Consider the following 23,543-nt stretch of genomic DNA (forward strand, 5'->3'; position numbering starts at 1 on the left):
TGTAAAGCAAAGAACACAAATAAACGGATTTCCTATATCGCAACAATTAATGATTATACTAATGAAAAAATCAGTTTCACACAAAGATGTTACTAAGCCCCACTGGCCTAATGGATAAGGCACTGGCCTCCTAAGCTAGGGATTGTGGTTTCAAGTCTCATCTGGGCTTTATTTCATCCATATAATTACTGGAGATGTTCCCTTTATTCTTGCTTGATACTGCACAAATGGCTCCACCAGAAACTTTTATCTGCTTAACAATCCGGTACTGTTCAGCTTGCAAAATTATGGCCCTGTATCTAAAAGCAGACATTTATCCTGATGACATTGTGGATTAGTTTCCGGATAAGTTTGCTATCACCTGGGACAGTGGCTTCAAGTCTCATCTAGGATGCATGTTCCTTTGATGCTCATTCTCATTCTAGAAGTTATGCTTTTTTTCAATGCAGGTGACTGTCTTCATGGTATTGCATGAAATCCATATATACCAAAACATACCTATTAAGTTTTAATTGCAATTTAATATCAGAGTGGCTACAAAATAACAATGTCTATGGCAATTGCTGATGGGTTTCTTGAAGTCCTTTCATCCATGTCATCAAAAGGGTAATTTTCTGCTTTTTATATTTCTTTGGACACTGACTTTACTGACAATTTAGGTGCTACAGACCAAAAAAACAATGTTTACCTTTAAATATAGAGCACAAGTGAGATTTAACTTATTTTTATTTAAAGATACTGCACTTTTTGGTATTATAGTGTATATTTTCCATATGCAACATTGAAGTTACATATATTTATAGCAAATATTATTTAAGATAAATAAACAGGAATTATTTATAAACAGGAATTATTTTACAATTTTGATAATATTGAACTGTACAGCAATGGCATGAATTCATTGCAATATACACCTAAGGATACATAAAACTGGGCAATAACACAAATGCACAATATAATGATTAGAATATTACTTTTATTAGGTACTTTAGTATTGGGTGCAGTAGTTTAGTGGATTTAAAAAGTAACTAATTTAAAATTAATAAACCAAGTTAATATACTTAGTCAACTCGATGCTAAAATCACTCAGCTAAAAATAATACACTTTGACCATGTGCGCGTGTGGTGCAATCGGTCAGTGCGCGGTACTTATAAGACAGTATCTGTTGAGCAATGCCGAGGTTGTGAGTTCAAGCCTCAACTGGAGCAAATGTAATTTTTTTTCTAATGTCATCAGTTAATGATTATCATCTGCTACCTGAACATCCTGATATGAAGGCAGAAAAAAATCACAAACATGACTGTTTTTAAGGTACCAGTACACACATCTGCTTTGGTTCATATGCACTGTAAACATTACTTTAGTTAGTCAACAAAATGGAATGCAAAAGACTACCTCTTTATTGGTAAAAGAGTTGCATCAATCTGTTTTGCTGCAATGTAACATGAGGGTCCACACTATTAGGTCTGGTTAGTACAATCACATTTCATGCTGGGATTTGTAAACACAAATAAATGGCTTTCCTATATCGCAACAATTAATGATTATACTAATGAAAAAATCAGTTTCACACAAAGATGTTACTAAGCCCCACTGGCCTAATGGATAAGGCACTGGCCTCCTAAGCTAGGGATTGTGGTTTCAAGTCTCATCTGGGCTTTATTTCATCCATATAATTACTGGAGATGTTCCCTTTACTCTTGCTTGATACTGCACAAATGGCTCCACCAGAAACTTTTATCTGCTTAACAATCCGGTACTGTTCAGCTTGCAAAATTATGGCCCTGTATCTAAAAGCAGACATTTATCCTGATGACATTGTGGATTAGTTTCCGGATAAGTTTGCTATCACCTGGGACAGTGGCTTCAAGTCTCATCTAGGATGCATGTTCCTTTGATGCTCATTCTCATTCTAGAAGTTATGCTTTTTTTCAATGCAGGTGACTGTCTTAATGGTATTGCATGAAATCCATATATACCAAAACATACCTATTAAGTTTTAATTGCAATTTAATATCAGAGTGGCTACAAAATAACAATGTCTATGGCAATTGCTGATGGGTTTCTTGAAGTCCTTTCATCCATGTCATCAAAAGGGTAATTTTCTGCTTTTTATATTTCTTTGGACACTGACTATACTGACAATTTAGGTGCTACAGACCAAAAAAACAATGTTTACCTTTAAATATAGAGCACAAGTGAGATTTAACTTATTTGTATTTAAAGATACTGCACTTTTTGGTATTATAGTGTATATTTTCCCTATGCAACATTGAAGTTACATATATTTATAGCAAATATTATTTAAGATAAATAAACAGGAATTATTTATAAACAGGAATTATTTTACAATTTTGATAATATTGAACTGTACAGCAATGGCATGAATTAATTGCAATATACACCTAAGGATACATAAAACTGGGCAATAACACAAATGCACAATATAATTGTTTAAGTTATGATTAGAATATTACTTTTATTAGGTACTTTAGTATTGGGTGCGGCAGTTTAGTGGATTTAAAAAGTAACTAATTTAAAATTAATAAACCAAGTTAATATACTTAGTCAACTCGATGCTAAAATCACTCAACTAAAAATAATACACTTTGACCATGTGCTCCTGTGGCGCAATCGGTTAGCGCGCGGTACTTATAAGACAGTATCTGTTGAGCAATGCCGAGGTTGTGAGTTCATGCCTCACCTGGAGCAAATGTAATTTTTTTTCTAATGTCATCAGTTAATGATTATCATCTGCTACCTGAACATCCTGATATGAAGGCAGAAAAAAATCACAAACATGACTGTTTTTAAGGTACCAGTACACACATCTGCTTTGGTTCATATGCACTGTAAACATTACTTTAGTTAGTCAACAAAATGGAATGCAAAAGACTACCTCTTTATTGGTAAAAGAGTTGCATCAATCTGTTTTGCTGCAATGTAACATGAGGGTCCACACTATTAGGTCTGGTTAGTACAATCACATTTCATGCTGGGATTTGTAAAGCAAAGAACACAAATAAACGGCTTTCCTATATTGCAACAATTAATGATTATACTAATGAAAAAATCAGTTTCACACAAAGATGTTACTAAGCCCCACTGGCCTAATGGATAAGGCACTGGCCTCCTAAGCTAGGGATTGTGGTTTCAAGTCTCATCTGGGCTTTATTTCATCCATATAATTACTGGAGATGTTCCCTTTATTCTTGCTTGATACTGCACAAATGGCTCCACCAGAAACTTTTATCTGCTTAACAATCCGGTACTGTTCAGCTTGCAAAATTATGGCCGTGTATCTAAAAGCAGACATTTATCCTGATGACATTGTGGATTAGTTTCCGGATAAGTTTGCTATCACCTGGGACAGTGGCTTCAAGTCTCATCTAGGATGCATGTTCCTTTGATGCTCATTCTCATTCTAGAAGTTATGCTTTTTTTCAATGCAGGTGACTGTCTTAATGGTATTGCATGAAATCCATATATACCAAAACATATCTATTAAGTTTTAATTGCAATTTAATATCAGAGTGGCTACAAAATAACAATGTCTATGGCAATTGCTGATGGGTTTCTTGAAGTCCTTTCATCCATGTCATCAAAAGGGTAATTTTCTGCTTTTTATATTTCTTTGGACACTGACTTTACTGACAATTTAGGTGCTACAGACCAAAAAAACAATGTTTACCTTTAAATATAGAGCACAAGTGAGATTTAACTTATTTTTATTTAAAGATACTGCACTTTTTGGTATTATAGTGTATATTTTCCCTATGCAACATTGAAGTTACATATATTTATAGCAAATATTATTTAAGATAAATAAACAGGAATTATTTATAAACAGGAATTATTTTACAATTTTGATAATATTGAACTGTACAGCAATGGCATGAATTCATTGCAATATACACCTAAGGATACATAAAACTGGGCAATAACACAAATGCACAATATAATTGATTAACTTATGATTAGAATATTACTTTTATTAGGTACTTTAGTATTGGGTGCAGTAGTTTAGTGGATTTAAAAAGTAACTAATTTAAAATTAATAAACCAAGTTAATATACTTAGTCAACTCGATGCTAAAATCACTCAACTAAAAATAATGCACTTTGACCATGTGCTCCTGTGGCGCAATCAGTTAGCGCGCGGTACTTATAAGACAGTATCTGTTGAGCAATGCCGAGGTTGTGAGTTCAAGCCTCACCTGGAGCAAATGTAATTTTTTTTTCTAATGTCATCAGTTAATGATTATCATCTGCTACCTGAACATCCTGATATGAAGGCAGAAAAAAATCACAAACATGACTGTTTTTAAGGTACCAGTACACACATCTGCTTTGGTTCATATGCACTGTAAACATTACTTTAGTTAGTCAACAAAATGGAATGCAAAAGACTACCTCTTTATTGGTAAAAGAGTTGCATCAATCTGTTTTGCTGCAATGTAACATGAGGGTCCACACTATTAGGTCTGGTTAGTACAATCACATTTCATGCTGGGATTTGTAAAGCAAAGAACACAAATAAACGGCTTTCCTATATCGCAACAATTAATGATTATACTAATGAAAAAATCAGTTTCACACAAAGATGTTACTAAGCCCCACTGGCCTAATGGATAAGGCACTGGCCTCCTAAGCTAAGGATTGTGGTTTCAAGTCTCATCTGGGCTTTATTTCATCCATATAATTACTGGAGATATTCCCTTTATTCTTGCTTGATACTGCACAAATGGCTCCACCAGAAACTTTTATCTGCTTAACAATCCGGTACTGTTCAGCTTGCAAAATTATGGCCCTGTATCTAAAAGCAGACATTTATCCTGATGACATTGTGGATTAGTTTCCGGATAAGTTTGCTATCACCTGGGACAGTGGCTTCAAGTCACATCTAGGATACATGTTCCTTTGATGCTCATTCTCATTCTACAAGTTATGCTTTTTTTCAATGTTGGTGACTGTCTTAATGGTATTGCATGAAATCCATATATACCAAAACATACCTATTAAGTTTTAATTGCAATTTAATATCAGAGTGGCTACAAAATAACAATGTCTATGGCAATTGCTGATGGGTTTCTTGAAGTCCTTTCATCCATGTCATCAAAAGGGTAATTTTCTGCTTTTTATATTTCTTTGGACACTGACTTTACTGACAAATTAGGTGCTACAGACCAAAAAAACAATGTTTACCTTTAAATATAGAGCACAAGTGAGATTTAACTTATTTTTATTTAAAGATACTGCACTTTTTGGTATTATAGTGTATATTTTCCCTATGCAACATTGAAGTTACATATATTTATAGCAAATATTATTTAAGATAAATAAACAGGAATTATTTATAAACAGGAATTATTTTACAATTTTGATAATATTGAACTGTACAGCAATGGCATGAATTCATTGCAATATACACCTAAGGATACATAAAACTGGGCAATAACACAAATGCACAATATAATTGATTAACTTATGATTAGAATATTACTTTGATTAGGTACTTTAGTATTGGGTGCAGTAGTTTAGTGGATTTACAAAGTAACTAATTTAAAATTAATAAACCAAGTTAATATACTTAGTCAACTCGATGCTAAAATCACTCAACTAAAAATAATACACTTTGACTATGTGCTCCTGTGGTGCAATCGGTCAGCACGCAGTACTTATAAGACAGTATCTGTTGAGCAATGCCGAGGTTGTGAGTTCAAGCCTCACCTGGAGCAAATGTAATTTTTTTTCTAATGTCATCAGTTAATGATTATCATCTGCTACCTGAACATCCTGATATGAAGGCAGAAAAAAATCACAAACATGACTGTTTTTAAGGTACCAGTACACACATCTGCTTTGGTTCATATGCACTGTAAACATTACTTTAGTTAGTCAACAAAATGGAATGCAAAAGACTACCTCTTTATTGGTAAAATAGTTGCATCAATCTGTTTTGCTGCAATGTAACATGAGGGTCCACACTATTAGGTCTGGTTAGTACAATCACATTTCATGCTGGGATTTGTAAAGCAAAGAACACAAATAAACGGCTTTCCTATATCGCAACAATTAATGATTATACTAATGAAAAAATCAGTTTCACACAAAGATGTTACTAAGCCCCACTGGCCTAATGGATAAGGCACTGGCCTCCTAAGCTAGGGATTGTGGTTTCAAATCTCATCTGGGCTTTATTTCATCCATATAATTACTGGAGATGTTCCCTTTATTCTTACTTGATACTGCACAAATGGCTCCACCAGAAACTTTTATCTGCTTAACAATCCGGTACTGTTCAGCTTGCAAAATTATGGCCCTGTATCTAAAAGCAGACATTTATCCTGATGACATTGTGGATTAGTTTCCGGATAAGTTTGCTATCACCTGGGACAGTGGCTTCAAGTCTCATCTAGGATGCATGTTCCTTTGATGCTCATTCTCATTCTAGAAGTTATGTTTTTTTTCAATGCAGGTGACTGTCTTAATGGTATTGCATGAAATCCATATATACCAAAACATACCTATTAAGTTTTAATTGCAATTTAATATCAGAGTGGCTACAAAATAACAATGTCTATGGCAATTGCTGATGGGTTTCTTGAAGTCCTTTCATCCATGTCATCAAAAGGGTAATTTTCTGCTTTTTATATTTCTTTGGACACTGACTTTACTGACAATTTAGGTGCTACAGACCAAAAAAACAATGTTTACCTTTAAATATAGAGCACAAGTGAGATTTAACTTATTTTTATTTAAAGATACTGCACTTTTTGGTATTATAGTGTATATTTTCCCTATGCAACATTGAAGTTACACATACTTATAGCAAATATTATTTAAGATAAATAAACAGGAATTATTTATAAACAGGAATTATTTTACAATTTTGATAATATTGAACTGTACAGCAATGGCATGAATTCATTGCAATATACACCTAAGGATACATAAAACTGGGCAATAACACAAATGCACAATATAATTGATTACCTTATGATTAGAATATTACTTTTATTAGGTACTTTAGTATTGGGTGCAGTAGTTTAGTGGATTTAAAAAGTAACTAATTTAAAATTAATAAACCAAGTTAATATACTTAGTCAACTCGATGCTAGAATCACTCAACTAAAAATAATGCACTTTGACCATGTGCTCCTGTGGCGCAATCGGTTAGCGCGCGGTACTTATAAGACAGTATCTGTTGAGCAATGCCGAGGTTGTGAGTTCAAGCCTCACCTGGAGCAAATGTAATTTTTTTTCTAATGTCATCAGTTAATGATTATCATCTGCTACCTGAACATCCTGATATGAAGGCAGAAAAAAATCACAAACATGACTGTTTTTAAGGTACCAGTACACACATCTGCTTTGGTTCATATGCACTGTAAACATTACTTTAGTTAGTCAACAAAATGGAATGCAAAAGACTACCTCTTTATTGGTAAAAGAGTTGCATCAATCTGTTTTGCTGCAATGTAACATGAGGGTCCACACTATTAGGTCTGGTTAGTACAATCACATTTCATGCTGGGATTTGTAAAGCAAAGAACACAAATAAACGGCTTTCCTATATCGCAACAATTAATGATTATACTAATGAAAAAATCAGTTTCACACAAAGATGTTACTAAGCCCCACTGGCCTAATGGATAAGGCACTGGCCTCCTAAGCTAGGGATTGTGGTTTCAAGTCTCATCTGGGCTTTATTTCATCCATATAATTACTGGAGATGTTCCCTTTATTCTTGCTTGATACTGCACAAATGGCTCCACCAGAAACTTTTATCTGCTTAACAATCCGGTACTGTTCAGCTTGCAAAATTATGGCCCTGTATCTAAAAGCAGACATTTATCCTGATGACATTGTGGATTAGTTTCCGGATAAGTTTGCTATCACCTGGGACAGTGGCTTCAAGTCTCATCTAGGATGCATGTTCCTTTGATGCTCATTCTCATTCTAGAAGTTATGTTTTTTTTCAATGCAGGTGACTGTCTTAATGGTATTGCATGAAATCCATATATACCAAAACATACCTATTAAGTTTTAATTGCAATTTAATATCAGAGTGGCTACAAAATAACAATGTCTATGGCAATTGCTGATGGGTTTCTTGAAGTCCTTTCATCCATGTCATCAAAAGGGTAATTTTCTGCTTTTTATATTTCTTTGGACACTGACTTTACTGACAATTTAGGTGCTACAGACCAAAAAAACAATGTTTACCTTTAAATATAGAGCACAAGTGAGATTTAACTTATTTTTATTTAAAGATACTGCACTTTTTGGTATTATAGTGTATATTTTCCCTATGCAACATTGAAGTTACATATACTTATAGCAAATATTATTTAAGATAAATAAACAGGAATTATTTATAAACAGGAATTATTTTACAATTTTGATAATATTGAACTGTACAGCAATGGCATGAATTCATTGCAATATACACCTAAGGATACATAAAACTGGGCAATAACACAAATGCACAATATAATTGATTACCTTATGATTAGAATATTACTTTTATTAGGTACTTTAGTATTGGGTGCAGTAGTTTAGTGGATTTAAAAAGTAACTAATTTAAAATTAATAAACCAAGTTAATATACTTAGTCAACTCGATGCTAGAATCACTCAACTAAAAATAATGCACTTTGACCATGTGCTCCTGTGGCGCAATCGGTTAGCGCGCGGTACTTATAAGACAGTATCTGTTGAGCAATGCCGAGGTTGTGAGTTCAAGCCTCACCTGGAGCAAATGTAATTTTTTTTCTAATGTCATCAGTTAATAATTATCATCTGCTACCTGAACATCCTGATATGAAGGCAGAAAAAAATCACAAACATGACTGTTTTTAAGGTACCAGTACACACATCTGCTTTGGTTCATATGCAGTGTAAACATTACTTTAGTTAGTCAACAAAATGGAATGCAAAAGACTACCTCTTTATTGGTAAAAGAGTTGCATCAATCTGTTTTGCTGCAATGTAACATGAGGGTCCACACTATTAGGTCTGGTTAGTACAATCACATTTCATGCTGGGATTTGTAAAGCAAAGAACACAAATAAACGGCTTTCCTATATCGCAACAATTAATGATTATACTAATGAAAAAATCAGTTTCACACAAAGATGTTACTAAGCCCCACTGGCCTAATGGATAAGGCACTAGCCTCCTAAGCTAGGGATTGTGGTTTCAAGTCTCATCTGGGCTTTATTTCATTCATATAATTACTGGAGATGTTCCCTTTATTCTTGCTTGATACTGCACAAATGGCTCCACCAGAAACTTTTATCTGCTTAACAATCCGGTACTGTTCAGCTTGCAAAATTATGGCCCTGTATCTAAAAGCAGACATTTATGCTGATGACATTGTGGATTAGTTTCCGGATAAGTTTGCTATCACCTGGGACAGTGGCTTCAAGTCTCATCTAGGATGCATGTTCCTTTGATGCTCATTCTCATTCTAGAAGTTGTGCTTTTTTTCAATGCAGGTGACTGTCTTAATGGTATTGCATGAAATCCATATATATAAAAACATACCTATTAAGTTTTAATTGCAATTTAATATCAGAGTGGCTACAAAATAACAATTTCTATGGCAATTGCTGATGGGTTTCTTGAAGTCCTTTCATCCATGTCATCAAAAGGGTAATTTTCTGCTTTTTATATTTCTTTGGACACTGACTTTACTGACAATTTAGGTGCTACAGACCAAAAAAACAATGTTTACCTTTAAATATAGAGCACAAGTGAGATTTAACTTATTTTTATTTAAAGATACTGCACTTTTTGGTAATATAGTGTATATTTTCCCTATGCAACTTTGAAGTTACATATATTTATGGCAAATATTATTTAAGATAAATAAACAGGAATTATTTATAAACAGGAATTATTTTACAATTTTGATAATATTGAACTGTACAGCAATGGCATGAATTCATTGCAATATACACCTAAGGATACATAAAACTGGGCAATAACACAAATGCACAATATAATTGATTAACTTATGATTAGAATATTACTTTTATTAGGTACTTTAGTATTGGGTGCAGTAGTTTAGTGGATTTAAAAAGTAACTAATTTAAAATTAATAAACCAAGTTAATATACTTAGTCAACTTGATGCTAAAATCACTCAACTAAAAATAATACACTTTGACCATGTGCTCCTGTGGCGCAATCGGTTAGCGCATGGTACTTATAAGACAGTATCTGTTGAGCAATGCCGAGGTTGTGAGTTCAAGCCTCACCTGGAGCAAATGTAATTTTTTTTCTAATGTCATCAGTTAATGATTATCATCTGCTACCTGAACATCCTGATATGAAGGCAGAAAAAAATCACAAACATGACTGTTTTTAAGGTACCAGTACACACATCTGCTTTGGTTCATATGCACTGTAAACATTACTTTAGTTAGTCAACAAAATGGAATGCAAAAGACTACCTCTTTATTGGTAAAAGAGTTGCATCAATCTGTTTTGCTGCAATGTAACATGAGGGTCCACACTATTAGGTCTGGTTAGTACAATCACATTTCATGCAGGGATTTGTAAAGCAAAGAACACAAATAAACGGCTTTCCTATATCGCAACAATTAATGATTATACTAATGAAAAAATCAGTTTCACACAAAGATGTTACTAAGCCCCACTGGCCTAATGGATAAGGCACTAGCCTCCTAAGCTAGGGATTGTGGTTTCAAGTCTCATCTGGGCTTTATTTCATCCATATAATTACTGGAGATGTTCCTTTTATTCTTGCTTGATACTGCACAAATGGCTCCACCAGAAACTTTTATCTGCTTAACAATCCGGTACTGTTCAGCTTGCAAAATTATGGCCCTGTATCTAAAAGCAGACATTTATCCTGATGACATTGTGGATTAGTTTCCGGATAAGTTTGCTATCACCTGGGACAGTGGCTTCAAGTCTCATCTAGGATGCATGTTCCTTTGATGCTCATTCTCATTCTAGAAGTTATGGTTTTTTTCAATGCAGGTGACTGTCTTAATGGTATTGCATGAAATCCATATATACCAAAACATACCTATTAAGTTTTAATTGCAATTTAATATCAGAGTGGCTACAAAATAACAATGTCTATGGCAATTGCTGATGGGTTTCTTGAAGTCCTTTCATCCATGTCATCAAAAGGGTAATTTTCTGCTTTTTATATTTCTTTGGACACTGACTATACTGACAATTTAGGTGCTACAGACCAAAAAAACAATGTTTACCTTTAAATATAGAGCACAAGTGAGATTTAACTTATTTTTATTTAAAGATACTGCACTTTTTGGTAATATAGTGTATATTTTCCCTATGCAACTTTGAAGTTACATATATTTATGGCAAATATTATTTAAGATAAATAAACAGGAATTATTTATAAACAGGAATTATTTTACAATTTTGATAATATTGAACTGTACAGCAATGGCATGAATTCATTGCAATATACACCTAAGGATACATAAAACTGGGCAATAACACAAATGCACAATATAATTGATTAACTTATGATTAGAATATTACTTTTATTAGGTACTTTAGTATTGGGTGCAGTAGTTTAGTGGATTTAAAAAGTAACTAATTTAAAATTAATAAACCAAGTTAATATACTTAGTCAACTCGATGCTAAAATCACTCAGCTAAAAATAATACACTTTGACCATGTGCTCCTGTGGCGCAATCTGTTAGCGCACGGTACTTATAAGACAGTATCTGTTGAGCAATGCCGAGGTTGTGAGTTCAAGCCTCACCTGGAGCAAATTTAATTTTTTTTCTAATGTCATCAGTTAATGATTATCATCTGGTACCTGAACATCCTGATATGAAGGCAGAAAAAATCACAAACATGACTGTTTTTAAGGTACCAGTACACACATCTGCTTTGGTTCATATGCACTGTAAACATTACTTTAGTTAGTCAACAAAATGGAATGCAAAAGACTACCTCTTTATTGGTAAAAGAGTTGCATCAATCTGTTTTGCTGCAATGTAACATGAGGGTCCACACTATTAGGTCTGGTTAGTACAATCACATTTCATGCTGGGATTTGTAAAGCAAAGAACACAAATAAACGGCTTTCCTATATCGCAACAATTAATGATTATACTAATGAAAAAATCAGTTTCACACAAAGATGTTACTAAGCCCCACTGGCCTAATGGATAAGGCACTGGCCTCCTAAGCTAGGGATTGTGGTTTCAAGTCTCATCTGGGCTTTATTTCATCCATATAATTACTGGAGATGTTCCTTTTATTCTTGCTTGATACTGCACAAATGGCTCCACCAGAAACTTTTATCTGCTTAACAATCCGGTACTGTTCAGCTTGCAAAATTATGGCCCTGTATCTAAAAGCAGACATTTATCCTGATGACATTGTGGATTAGTTTCCGGATAAGTTTGCTATCACCTGGGACAGTGGCTTCAAGTCTCATCTAGGATGCATGTTCCTTTGATGCTCATTCTCATTCTAGAAGTTATGGTTTTTTTCAATGCAGGTGACTGTCTTAATGGTATTGCATGAAATCCATATATACCAAAACATACCTATTAAGTTTTAATTGCAATTTAATATCAGAGTGGCTACAAAATAACAATGTCTATGGCAATTGCTGATGGGTTTCTTGAAGTCCTTTCATCCATGTCATCAAAAGGGTAATTTTCTGCTTTTTATATTTCTTTGGACACTGACTTTACTGACAATTTAGGTGCTACAGACCAAAAAAACAATGTTTACCTTTAAATATAGAGCACAAGTGAGATTTAACTTATTTTTATTTAAAGATACTGCACTTTTTGGTATTATAGTGTATATTTTCCCTATGCAACATTGAAGTTACATATACTTATAGCAAATATTATTTAAGATAAATAAACAGGAATTATTTATAAACAGGAATTATTTTACAATTTTGATATTATTGAACTGTACAGCAATGGCATGAATTCATTGCAATATACACCTAAGGATACATAAAACTGGGCAATAACACAAATGCACAATATAATTGATTACCTTATGATTAGAATATTACTTTTATTAGGTACTTTAGTATTGGGTGCAGTAGTTTAGTGGATTTAAAAAGTAACTAATTTAAAATTAATAAACCAAGTTAATATACTTAGTCAACTCGATGCTAGAATCACTCAACTAAAAATAATGCACTTTGACCATGTGCTCCTGTGGCGCAATCGGTTAGCGCGCGGTACTTATAAGACAGTATCTGTTGAGCAATGCCGAGGTTGTGAGTTCAAGCCTCACCTGGAGCAAATGTAATTTTTTTTCTAATGTCATCAGTTAATAATTATCATCTGCTACCTGAACATCCTGATATGAAGGCAGAAAAAAATCACAAACATGACTGTTTTTAAGGTACCAGTACACACATCTGCTTTGGTTCATATGCAGTGTAAACATTACTTTAGTTAGTCAACAAAATGGAATGCAAAAGACTACCTCTTTATTGGTAAAAGAGTTGCATCAATCTGTTTTGCTGCAATGTAACATGAGGGTCCACACTATTAGGTCTGGTTAGTACAATCACATTTCATGCTGGGATTTGTAAAGCAAAGAACACAAATAAACGGCTTTCCTATATCGCAACAATTAATGATTATACTAATGAAAAAATCAGTTTCACACAAAGATGTTACTAAGCCCCACTGGCCTAATGGATAAGGCACTAGCCTCCTAAGCTAGGGATTGTGGTTTCAAGTCTCATCTGGGCTTTATTTCATTCATATAATTACTGGAGATGTTCCCTTTATTCTTGCTTGATACTGCACAAATGGCTCCACCAGAAACTTTTATCTGCTTAACAATCCGGTACTGTTCAGCTTGCAAAATTATGGCCCTGTATCTAAAAGCAGACATTTATGCTGATGACATTGTGGATTAGTTTCCGGATAAGTTTGCTATCACCTGGGACAGTGGCTTCAAGTCTCATCTAGGATGCATGTTCCTTTGATGCTCATTCTCATTCTAGAAGTTGTGCTTTTTTTCAATGCAGGTGACTGTCTTAATGGTATTGCATGAAATCCATATATATAAAAACATACCTATTAAGTTTTAATTGCAATTTAATATCAGAGTGGCTACAAAATAACAATGTCTATGGCAATTGCTGATGGGTTTCTTGAAGTCCTTTCATCCATGTCATCAAAAGGGTAATTTTCTGCTTTTTATATTTCATTGGACACTGACTTTACTGACAATTTAGGTGCTACAGACCAAAAAAACAATGTTTACCTTTAAATATAGAGCACAAGTGAGATTTAACTTATTTTTATTTAAAGATACTGCACTTTTTGGTAATATAGTGTATATTTTCCCTATGCAACTTTGAAGTTACATATATTTATGGCAAATATTATTTAAGATAAATAAACAGGAATTATTTATAAACAGGAATTATTTTACAATTTTGATAATATTGAACTGTACAGCAATGGCATGAATTCATTGCAATATACACCTAAGGATACATAAAACTGGGCAATAACACAAATGCACAATATAATTGATTAACTTATGATTAGAATATTACTTTTATTAGGTACTTTAGTATTGGGTGCAGTAGTTTAGTGGATTTAAAAAGTAACTAATTTAAAATTAATAAACCAAGTTAATATACTTAGTCAACTTGATGCTAAAATCACTCAACTAAAAATAATACACTTTGACCATGTGCTCCTGTGGCGCAATCGGTTAGCGCATGGTACTTATAAGACAGTATCTGTTGAGCAATGCCGAGGTTGTGAGTTCAAGCCTCACCTGGAGCAAATGTAATTTTTTTTCTAATGTCATCAGTTAATGATTATCATCTGCTACCTGAACATCCTGATATGAAGGCAGAAAAAAATCACAAACATGACTGTTTTTAAGGTACCAGTACACACATCTGCTTTGGTTCATATGCACTGTAAACATTACTTTAGTTAGTCAACAAAATGGAATGCAAAAGACTACCTCTTTATTGGTAAAAGAGTTGCATCAATCTGTTTTGCTGCAATGTAACATGAGGGTCCACACTATTAGGTCTGGTTAGTACAATCACATTTCATGCAGGGATTTGTAAAGCAAAGAACACAAATAAACGGCTTTCCTATATCGCAACAATTAATGATTATACTAATGAAAAAATCAGTTTCACACAAAGATGTTACTAAGCCCCACTGGCCTAATGGATAAGGCACTAGCCTCCTAAGCTAGGGATTGTGGTTTCAAGTCTCATCTGGGCTTTATTTCATCCATATAATTACTGGAGATGTTCCTTTTATTCTTGCTTGATACTGCACAAATGGCTCCACCAGAAACTTTTATCTGCTTAACAATCCGGTACTGTTCAGCTTGCAAAATTATGGCCCTGTATCTAAAAGCAGACATTTATCCTGATGACATTGTGGATTAGTTTCCGGATAAGTTTGCTATCACCTGGGACAGTGGCTTCAAGTCTCATCTAGGATGCATGTTCCTTTGATGCTCATTCTCATTCTAGAAGTTATGGTTTTTTTCAATGCAGGTGACTGTCTTAATGGTATTGCATGAAATCCATATATACCAAAACATACCTATTAAGTTTTAATTGCAATTTAATATCAGAGTGGCTACAAAATAACAATGTCTATGGCAATTGCTGATGGGTTTCTTGAAGTCCTTTCATCCATGTCATCAAAAGGGTAATTTTCTGCTTTTTATATTTCTTTGGACACTGACTATACTGACAATTTAGGTGCTACAGACCAAAAAAACAATGTTTACCTTTAAATATAGAGCACAAGTGAGATTTAACTTATTTTTATTTAAAGATACTGCACTTTTTGGTAATATAGTGTATATTTTCCCTATGCAACTTTGAAGTTACATATATTTATGGCAAATATTATTTAAGATAAATAAACAGGAATTATTTATAAACAGGAATTATTTTACAATTTTGATAATATTGAACTGTACAGCAATGGCATGAATTCATTGCAATATACACCTAAGGATACATAAAACTGGGCAATAACACAAATGCACAATATAATTGATTAACTTATGATTAGAATATTACTTTTATTAGGTACTTTAGTATTGGGTGCAGTAGTTTAGTGGATTTAAAAAGTAACTAATTTAAAATTAATAAACCAAGTTAATATACTTAGTCAACTCGATGCTAAAATCACTCAGCTAAAAATAATACACTTTGACCATGTGCTCCTGTGGCGCAATCTGTTAGCGCACGGTACTTATAAGACAGTATCTGTTGAGCAATGCCGAGGTTGTGAGTTCAAGCCTCACCTGGAGCAAATTTAATTTTTTTTCTAATGTCATCAGTTAATGATTATCATCTGGTACCTGAACATCCTGATATGAAGGCAGAAAAAATCACAAACATGACTGTTTTTAAGGTACCAGTACACACATCTGCTTTGGTTCATATGCACTGTAAACATTACTTTAGTTAGTCAACAAAATGGAATGCAAAAGACTACCTCTTTATTGGTAAAAGAGTTGCATCAATCTGTTTTGCTGCAATGTAACATGAGGGTCCACACTATTAGGTCTGGTTAGTACAATCACATTTCATGCTGGGATTTGTAAAGCAAAGAACACAAATAAACGGCTTTCCTATATCGCAACAATTAATGATTATACTAATGAAAAAATCAGTTTCACACAAAGATGTTACTAAGCCCCACTGGCCTAATGGATAAGGCACTGGCCTCCTAAGCTAGGGATTGTGGTTTCAAGTCTCATCTGGGCTTTATTTCATCCATATAATTACTGGAGATGTTCCTTTTATTCTTGCTTGATACTGCACAAATGGCTCCACCAGAAACTTTTATCTGCTTAACAATCCGGTACTGTTCAGCTTGCAAAATTATGGCCCTGTATCTAAAAGCAGACATTTATCCTGATGACATTGTGGATTAGTTTCCGGATAAGTTTGCTATCACCTGGGACAGTGGCTTCAAGTCTCATCTAGGATGCATGTTCCTTTGATGCTCATTCTCATTCTAGAAGTTATGGTTTTTTTCAATGCAGGTGACTGTCTTAATGGTATTGCATGAAATCCATATATACCAAAACATACCTATTAAGTTTTAATTGCAATTTAATATCAGAGTGGCTACAAAATAACAATGTCTATGGCAATTGCTGATGGGTTTCTTGAAGTCCTTTCATCCATGTCATCAAAAGGGTAATTTTCTGCTTTTTATATTTCTTTGGACACTGACTTTACTGACAATTTAGGTGCTACAGACCAAAAAAACAATGTTTACCTTTAAATATAGAGCACAAGTGAGATTTAACTTATTTTTATTTAAAGATACTGCACTTTTTGGTAATATAGTGTATATTTTCCCTATGCAACTTTGAAGTTACATATATTTATGGCAAATATTATTTAAGATAAATAAACAGGAATTATTTATAAACAGGAATTATTTTACAATTTTGATAATATTGAACTGTACAGCAATGGCATGAATTCATTGCAATATACACCTAAGGATACATAAAACTGGGCAATAACACAAATGCACAATATAATTGATTAACTTATGATTAGAATATTACTTTTATTAGGTACTTTAGTATTGGGTGCAGTAGTTTAGTGGATTTAAAAAGTAACTAATTTAAAATTAATAAACCAAGTTAATATACTTAGTCAACTTGATGCTAAAATCACTCAACTAAAAATAATACACTTTGACCATGTGCTCCTGTGGCGCAATCGGTTAGCGCGTGGTACTTATAAGACAGTATCTGTTGAGCAATGCCGAGGTTGTGAGTTCAAGCCTCACCTGGAGCAAATGTAATTTTTTTTCTAATGTCATCAGTTAATGATTATCATCTGCTACCTGAACATCCTGATATGAAGGCAGAAAAAAATCACAAACATGACTGTTTTTAAGGTACCAGTACACACATCTGCTTTGGTTCATATGCACTGTAAACATTACTTTAGTTAGTCAACAAAATGGAATGCAAAAGACTACCTCTTTATTGGTAAAAGAGTTGCATCAATCTGTTTTGCTGCAATGTAACATGAGGGTCCACACTATTAGGTCTGGTTAGTACAATCACATTTCATGCGGGGATTTGTAAAGCAAAGAACACAAATAAACGGCTTTCCTATATCGCAACAATTAATGATTATACTAATGAAAAAATCAGTTTCACACAAAGATGTTACTAAGCCCCACTGGCCTAATGGATAAGGCACTGGCCTCCTAAGCTAGGGATTGTGGTTTCAAGTCTCATCTGGGCTTTATTTCATCCATATAATTACTGGAGATGTTCCCTTTATTCTTGCTTGATACTGTACAAATGGCTCCACCAGAAACTTTTATCTGCTTAACAATCCGGTACTGTTCAGCTTGCAAAATTATGGCCCTGTATCTAAAAGCAGACATTTATCCTGATGACATTGTGGATTAGTTTCCGGATAAGTTTGCTATCACCTGGGACAGTGGCTTCAAGTCTCATCTAGGATGCATGTTCCTTTGATGCTCATTCTCATTCTAGAAGTTATGTTTTTTTTCAATGCAGGTGACTGTCTTAATGGTATTGCATGAAATCCATATATACCAAAACATACCTATTAAGTTTTAATTGCAATTTAATATCAGAGTGGCTACAAAATAACAATGTCTATGGCAATTGCTGATGGGTTTCTTGAAGTCCTTTCATCCATGTCATCAAAAGGGTAATTTTCTGCTTTTTATATTTCTTTGGACACTGACTTTACTGACAATTTAGGTGCTACAGACCAAAAAAACAATGTTTACCTTTAAATATAGAGCACAAGTGAGATTTACCTTATTTTTATTTAAAGATACTGCACTTTTTGGTATTATAGTGTATATTTTCCCTATGCAACATTGAAGTTACATATACTTATAGCAAATATTATTTAAGATAAATAAACAGGAATTATTTATAAACAGGAATTATTTTACAATTTTGATAATATTGAACTGTACAGCAATGGCATGAATTCATTGCAATATACACCTAAGGATACATAAAACTGGGCAATAACACAAATGCACAATATAATTGATTAACTTATGATTAGAATATTACTTTTATTAGGTACTTTAGTATTGGGTGCAGTAGTTTAGTGGATTTAAAAAGTAACTAATTTAAAATTAATAAACCAAGTTAATATACTTAGTCAACTCGATGCTAGAATCACTCAACTAAAAATAATGCACTTTGACCATGTGCTCCTGTGGCGCAATCGGTTAGCGCGCGGTACTTATAAGACAGTATCTGTTGAGCAATGCCGAGGTTGTGAGTTCAAGCCTCACCTGGAGCAAATGTAATTTTTTTTCTAATGTCATCAGTTAATAATTATCATCTGCTACCTGAACATCCTGATATGAAGGCAGAAAAAAATCACAAACATGACTGTTTTTAAGGTACCAGTACACACATCTGCTTTGGTTCATATGCACTGTAAACATTACTTTAGTTAGTCAACAAAATGGAATGCAAAAGACTACCTCTTTATTGGTAAAAGAGTTGCATCAATCTGTTTTGCTGCAATGTAACATGAGGGTCCACACTATTAGGTCTGGTTAGTACAATCACATTTCATGCAGGGATTTGTAAAGCAAAGAACACAAATAAACGGCTTTCCTATATCGCAACAATTAATGATTATACTAATGAAAAAATCAGTTTCACACAAAGATGTAACTAAGCCCCACTGGCCTAATGGATAAGGCACTAGCCTCCTAAGCTAGGGATTGTGGTTTCAAGTCTCATCTGGGCTTTATTTCATCCATATAATTACTGGAGATGTTCCTTTTATTCTTGCTTGATACTGCACAAATGGCTCCACCAGAAACTTTTATCTGCTTAACAATCCGGTACTGTTCAGCTTGCAAAATTATGGCCCTGTATCTAAAAGCAGACATTTATCCTGATGACATTGTGGATTAGTTTCCGGATAAGTTTGCTATCACCTGGGACAGTGGCTTCAAGTCTCATCTAGGATGCATGTTCCTTTGATGCTCATTCTCATTCTAGAAGTTATGGTTTTTTTCAATGCAGGTGACTGTCTTAATGGTATTGCATGAAATCCATATATACCAAAACATACCTATTAAGTTTTAATTGCAATTTAATATCAGAGTGGCTACAAAATAACAATGTCTATGGCAATTGCTGATGGGTTTCTTGAAGTCCTTTCATCCATGTCATCAAAAGGGTAATTTTCTGCTTTTTATATTTCTTTGGACACTGACTATACTGACAATTTAGGTGCTACAGACCAAAAAAACAATGTTTACCTTTAAATATAGAGCACAAGTGAGATTTAACTTATTTTTATTTAAAGATACTGCACTTTTTGGTAATATAGTGTATATTTTCCCTATGCAACTTTGAAGTTACATATATTTATGGCAAATATTATTTAAGATAAATAAACAGGAATTATTTATAAACAGGAATTATTTTACAATTTTGATAATATTGAACTGTACAGCAATGGCATGAATTCATTGCAATATACACCTAAGGATACATAAAACTGGGCAATAACACAAATGCACAATATAATTGATTAACTTATGATTAGAATATTACTTTTATTAGGTACTTTAGTATTGGGTGCAGTAGTTTAGTGGATTTAAAAAGTAACTAATTTAAAATTAATAAACCAAGTTAATATACTTAGTCAACTTGATGCTAAAATCACTCAACTAAAAATAATACACTTTGACCATGTGCTCCTGTGGCGCAATCGGTTAGCCCGTGGTACTTATAAGACAGTATCTGTTGAGCAATGCCGAGGTTGTGAGTTCAAGCCTCACCTGGAGCAAATGTAATTTTTTTTTCTAATGTCATCAGTTAATGATTATCATCTGGTACCTGAACATCCTGATATGAAGGCAGAAAAAAATCACAAACATGACTGTTTTTAAGGTACCAGTACACACATCTGTTTTGGTTCATATGCACTGTAAACATTACTTTAGTTAGTCAACAAAATGGAATGCAAAAGACTACCTCTTTATTGGTAAAAGAGTTGCATCAATCTGTTTTGCTGCAATGTAACATGAGGGTCCACACTATTAGGTCTGGTTAGTACAATCACATTTCATGCTGGGATTTGTAAAGCAAAGAACACAAATAAACGGCTTTCCTATATCGCAACAATTAATGATTATACTAATGAAAAAATCAGTTTCACACAAAGATGTTACTAAGCCCCACTGGCCTAATGGATAAGGCACTGGCCTCCTAAGCTAGGGATTGTGGTTTCAAGTCTCATCTGGGCTTTATTTCATCCATATAATTACTGGAGATGTTCCCTTTATTCTTGCTTGATACTGCACAAATGGCTCCACCAGAAACTTTTATCTGCTTAACAATCCGGTACTGTTCAGCTTGCAAAATTATGGCCCTGTATCTAAAAGCAGACATTTATCCTGATGACATTGTGGATTAGTTTCCGGATAAGTTTGCTATCACCTGGGACAGTGGCTTCAAGTCTCATCTAGGATGCATGTTCCTTTGATGCTCATTCTCATTCTAGAAGTTATGCTTTTTTTCAATGCAGGTGACTGTCTTAATGGTATTGCATGAAATCCATATATACCAAAACATACCTATTAAGTTTTAATTGCAATTTAATATCAGAGTGGCTACAAAATAACAATGTCTATGGCAATTGCTGATGGGTTTCTTGAAGTCCTTTCATCCATGTCATCAAAAGGGTAATTTTCTGCTTTTTATATTTCTTTGGACACTGACTATACTGACAATTTAGGTGCTACAGACCAAAAAAACAATGTTTACCTTTAAATATAGAGCACAAGTGAGATTTAACTTATTTTTATTTAAAGATACTGCACTTTTTGGTATTATAGTGTATATTTTCCCTATGCAACTTTGAAGTTACATATATTTATAGCAAATATTATTTAAGATAAATAAACAGGAATTATTTATAAACAGGAATTATTTTACAATTTTGATAATATTGAACTGTACAGCAATGGCATGAATTCATTGCAATATACACCTAAGGATACATAAAACTGGGCAATAACACAAATGCACAATATAATTGATTAACTTATGATTAGAATATTACTTTTATTAGGTACTTTAGTATTGGGTGCAGTAGTTTAGTGGATTTAAAAAGTAACTAATTTAAAATTAATAAACCAAGTTAATATACTTAGTCAACTCGATGCTAAAATCACTCAACTAAAAATAATACACTTTGACCATGTGCTCCTGTGGCGCAATCGGTTAGCACACGGTACTTATAAGACAGTATCTGTTGAGCAATGCCGAGGTTGTGAGTTGAAGCCTCACCTGGAGCAAATGTAATTTTTTTTCTAATGTCATCAGTTAATGATTATCATCTGGTACCTGAACATCCTGATATGAAGGCAGAAAAAAATCACAAACATGACTGTTTTTAAGGTACCAGTACACACATCTGCTTTGGTTCATATGCACTGTAAACATTACTTTAGTTAGTCAACAAAATGGAATGCAAAAGACTACCTCTTTATTGGTAAAAGAGTTGCATCAATCTGTTTTGCTGCAATGTAACATGAGGGTCCACACTATTAGGTCTGGTTAGTACAATCACATTTCATGCTGGGATTTGTAAAGCAAAGAACACAAATAAACGGCTTTCCTATATCGCAACAATTAATGATTATACTAATGAAAAAATCAGTTTCACACAAAGATGTTACTAAGCCCCACTGGCCTAATGGATAAGGCACTGGCCTCCTAAGCTAAGGATTGTGGTTTCAAGTCTCATCTGGGCTTTATTTCATCCATATAATTACTGGAGATGTTCCCTTTATTCTTGCTTGATACTGCACAAATGGCTCCACCAGAAACTTTTATCTGCTTAACAATCCGGTACTGTTCAGCTTGCAAAATTATGGCCCTGTATCTAAAAGCAGACATTTATCCTGATGACATTGTGGATTAGTTTCCGGATAAGTTTGCTATCACCTGGGACAGTGGCTTCAAGTCACATCTAGGATACATGTTCCTTTGATGCTCATTCTCATTCTAGAAGTTATGCTTTTTTTCAATGTTGGTGACTGTCTTAATGGTATTGCATGAAATCCATATATACCAAAACATACCTATTAATTTTTAATTGCAATTTAATATCAGAGTGGCTACAAAATAACAATGTCTATGGCAATTGCTGATGGGTTTCTTGAAGTCCTTTCATCCATGTCATCAAAAGGGTAATTTTCTGCTTTTTATATTTCTTTGGACTCTGACTTTACTGACAATTTAGTTGCTACAGACCAAAAAAACAATGTTTACCTTTAAATATAGAGCACAAGTGAGATTTAACTTATTTTTATTTAAAGATACTGCACTTTTTGGTATTATAGTGTATATTTTCCCTATGCAACATTGAAGTTACATATATTTATAGCAAATATTATTTAAGATAAATAAACAGGAATTATTTATAAACAGGAATTATTTTACAATTTTGATAATATTGAACTGTAC

General features: G+C 33.6%; 13 non-coding genes across 13 annotated transcripts; all 13 read left to right on the top strand.

The window, feature by feature from the left end:
- The first annotated feature begins 2,620 nt into the window (after window positions 1-2,620).
- On the top strand, window positions 2,621-2,713 carry TRNAI-UAU (transfer RNA isoleucine (anticodon UAU)). Its single transcript is given in 2 exon segments — window positions 2,621-2,658; window positions 2,678-2,713. It is a non-coding gene; the product is annotated as a tRNA-Ile (tRNA).
- Window positions 2,714-4,132: 1,419 nt separating this feature from the next.
- On the top strand, window positions 4,133-4,225 carry TRNAI-UAU (transfer RNA isoleucine (anticodon UAU)). The gene is given in 2 exon segments: window positions 4,133-4,170; window positions 4,190-4,225. It is a non-coding gene; the product is annotated as a tRNA-Ile (tRNA).
- A 1,420-nt stretch (window positions 4,226-5,645) lies between these two features.
- TRNAI-UAU (transfer RNA isoleucine (anticodon UAU)) lies at window positions 5,646-5,738 on the top strand. The gene is given in 2 exon segments: window positions 5,646-5,683; window positions 5,703-5,738. It is a non-coding gene; the product is annotated as a tRNA-Ile (tRNA).
- Window positions 5,739-7,157: 1,419 nt separating this feature from the next.
- TRNAI-UAU (transfer RNA isoleucine (anticodon UAU)) lies at window positions 7,158-7,250 on the top strand. Its single transcript is given in 2 exon segments — window positions 7,158-7,195; window positions 7,215-7,250. It is a non-coding gene; the product is annotated as a tRNA-Ile (tRNA).
- Window positions 7,251-8,669: 1,419 nt separating this feature from the next.
- On the top strand, window positions 8,670-8,762 carry TRNAI-UAU (transfer RNA isoleucine (anticodon UAU)). The gene is given in 2 exon segments: window positions 8,670-8,707; window positions 8,727-8,762. It is a non-coding gene; the product is annotated as a tRNA-Ile (tRNA).
- Window positions 8,763-10,181: 1,419 nt separating this feature from the next.
- TRNAI-UAU (transfer RNA isoleucine (anticodon UAU)) lies at window positions 10,182-10,274 on the top strand. The gene is given in 2 exon segments: window positions 10,182-10,219; window positions 10,239-10,274. It is a non-coding gene; the product is annotated as a tRNA-Ile (tRNA).
- Window positions 10,275-11,693: 1,419 nt separating this feature from the next.
- TRNAI-UAU (transfer RNA isoleucine (anticodon UAU)) lies at window positions 11,694-11,786 on the top strand. The gene is given in 2 exon segments: window positions 11,694-11,731; window positions 11,751-11,786. It is a non-coding gene; the product is annotated as a tRNA-Ile (tRNA).
- A 1,418-nt stretch (window positions 11,787-13,204) lies between these two features.
- On the top strand, window positions 13,205-13,297 carry TRNAI-UAU (transfer RNA isoleucine (anticodon UAU)). The gene is given in 2 exon segments: window positions 13,205-13,242; window positions 13,262-13,297. It is a non-coding gene; the product is annotated as a tRNA-Ile (tRNA).
- A 1,419-nt stretch (window positions 13,298-14,716) lies between these two features.
- On the top strand, window positions 14,717-14,809 carry TRNAI-UAU (transfer RNA isoleucine (anticodon UAU)). Its single transcript is given in 2 exon segments — window positions 14,717-14,754; window positions 14,774-14,809. It is a non-coding gene; the product is annotated as a tRNA-Ile (tRNA).
- A 1,419-nt stretch (window positions 14,810-16,228) lies between these two features.
- Window positions 16,229-16,321, top strand: TRNAI-UAU (transfer RNA isoleucine (anticodon UAU)). The gene is given in 2 exon segments: window positions 16,229-16,266; window positions 16,286-16,321. It is a non-coding gene; the product is annotated as a tRNA-Ile (tRNA).
- Window positions 16,322-17,739: 1,418 nt separating this feature from the next.
- On the top strand, window positions 17,740-17,832 carry TRNAI-UAU (transfer RNA isoleucine (anticodon UAU)). Its single transcript is given in 2 exon segments — window positions 17,740-17,777; window positions 17,797-17,832. It is a non-coding gene; the product is annotated as a tRNA-Ile (tRNA).
- A 1,419-nt stretch (window positions 17,833-19,251) lies between these two features.
- On the top strand, window positions 19,252-19,344 carry TRNAI-UAU (transfer RNA isoleucine (anticodon UAU)). Its single transcript is given in 2 exon segments — window positions 19,252-19,289; window positions 19,309-19,344. It is a non-coding gene; the product is annotated as a tRNA-Ile (tRNA).
- A 1,419-nt stretch (window positions 19,345-20,763) lies between these two features.
- TRNAI-UAU (transfer RNA isoleucine (anticodon UAU)) lies at window positions 20,764-20,856 on the top strand. Its single transcript is given in 2 exon segments — window positions 20,764-20,801; window positions 20,821-20,856. It is a non-coding gene; the product is annotated as a tRNA-Ile (tRNA).
- The last annotated feature ends 2,687 nt before the right edge of the window (window positions 20,857-23,543 follow it).

The sequence above is a fragment of the Taudactylus pleione genome, unplaced genomic scaffold (genome assembly GCF_031769625.1).
Source record: "Taudactylus pleione unplaced genomic scaffold, aTauple2 ptg000473l, whole genome shotgun sequence".
Lineage (NCBI taxonomy): Eukaryota > Metazoa > Chordata > Amphibia > Anura > Myobatrachidae > Taudactylus > Taudactylus pleione.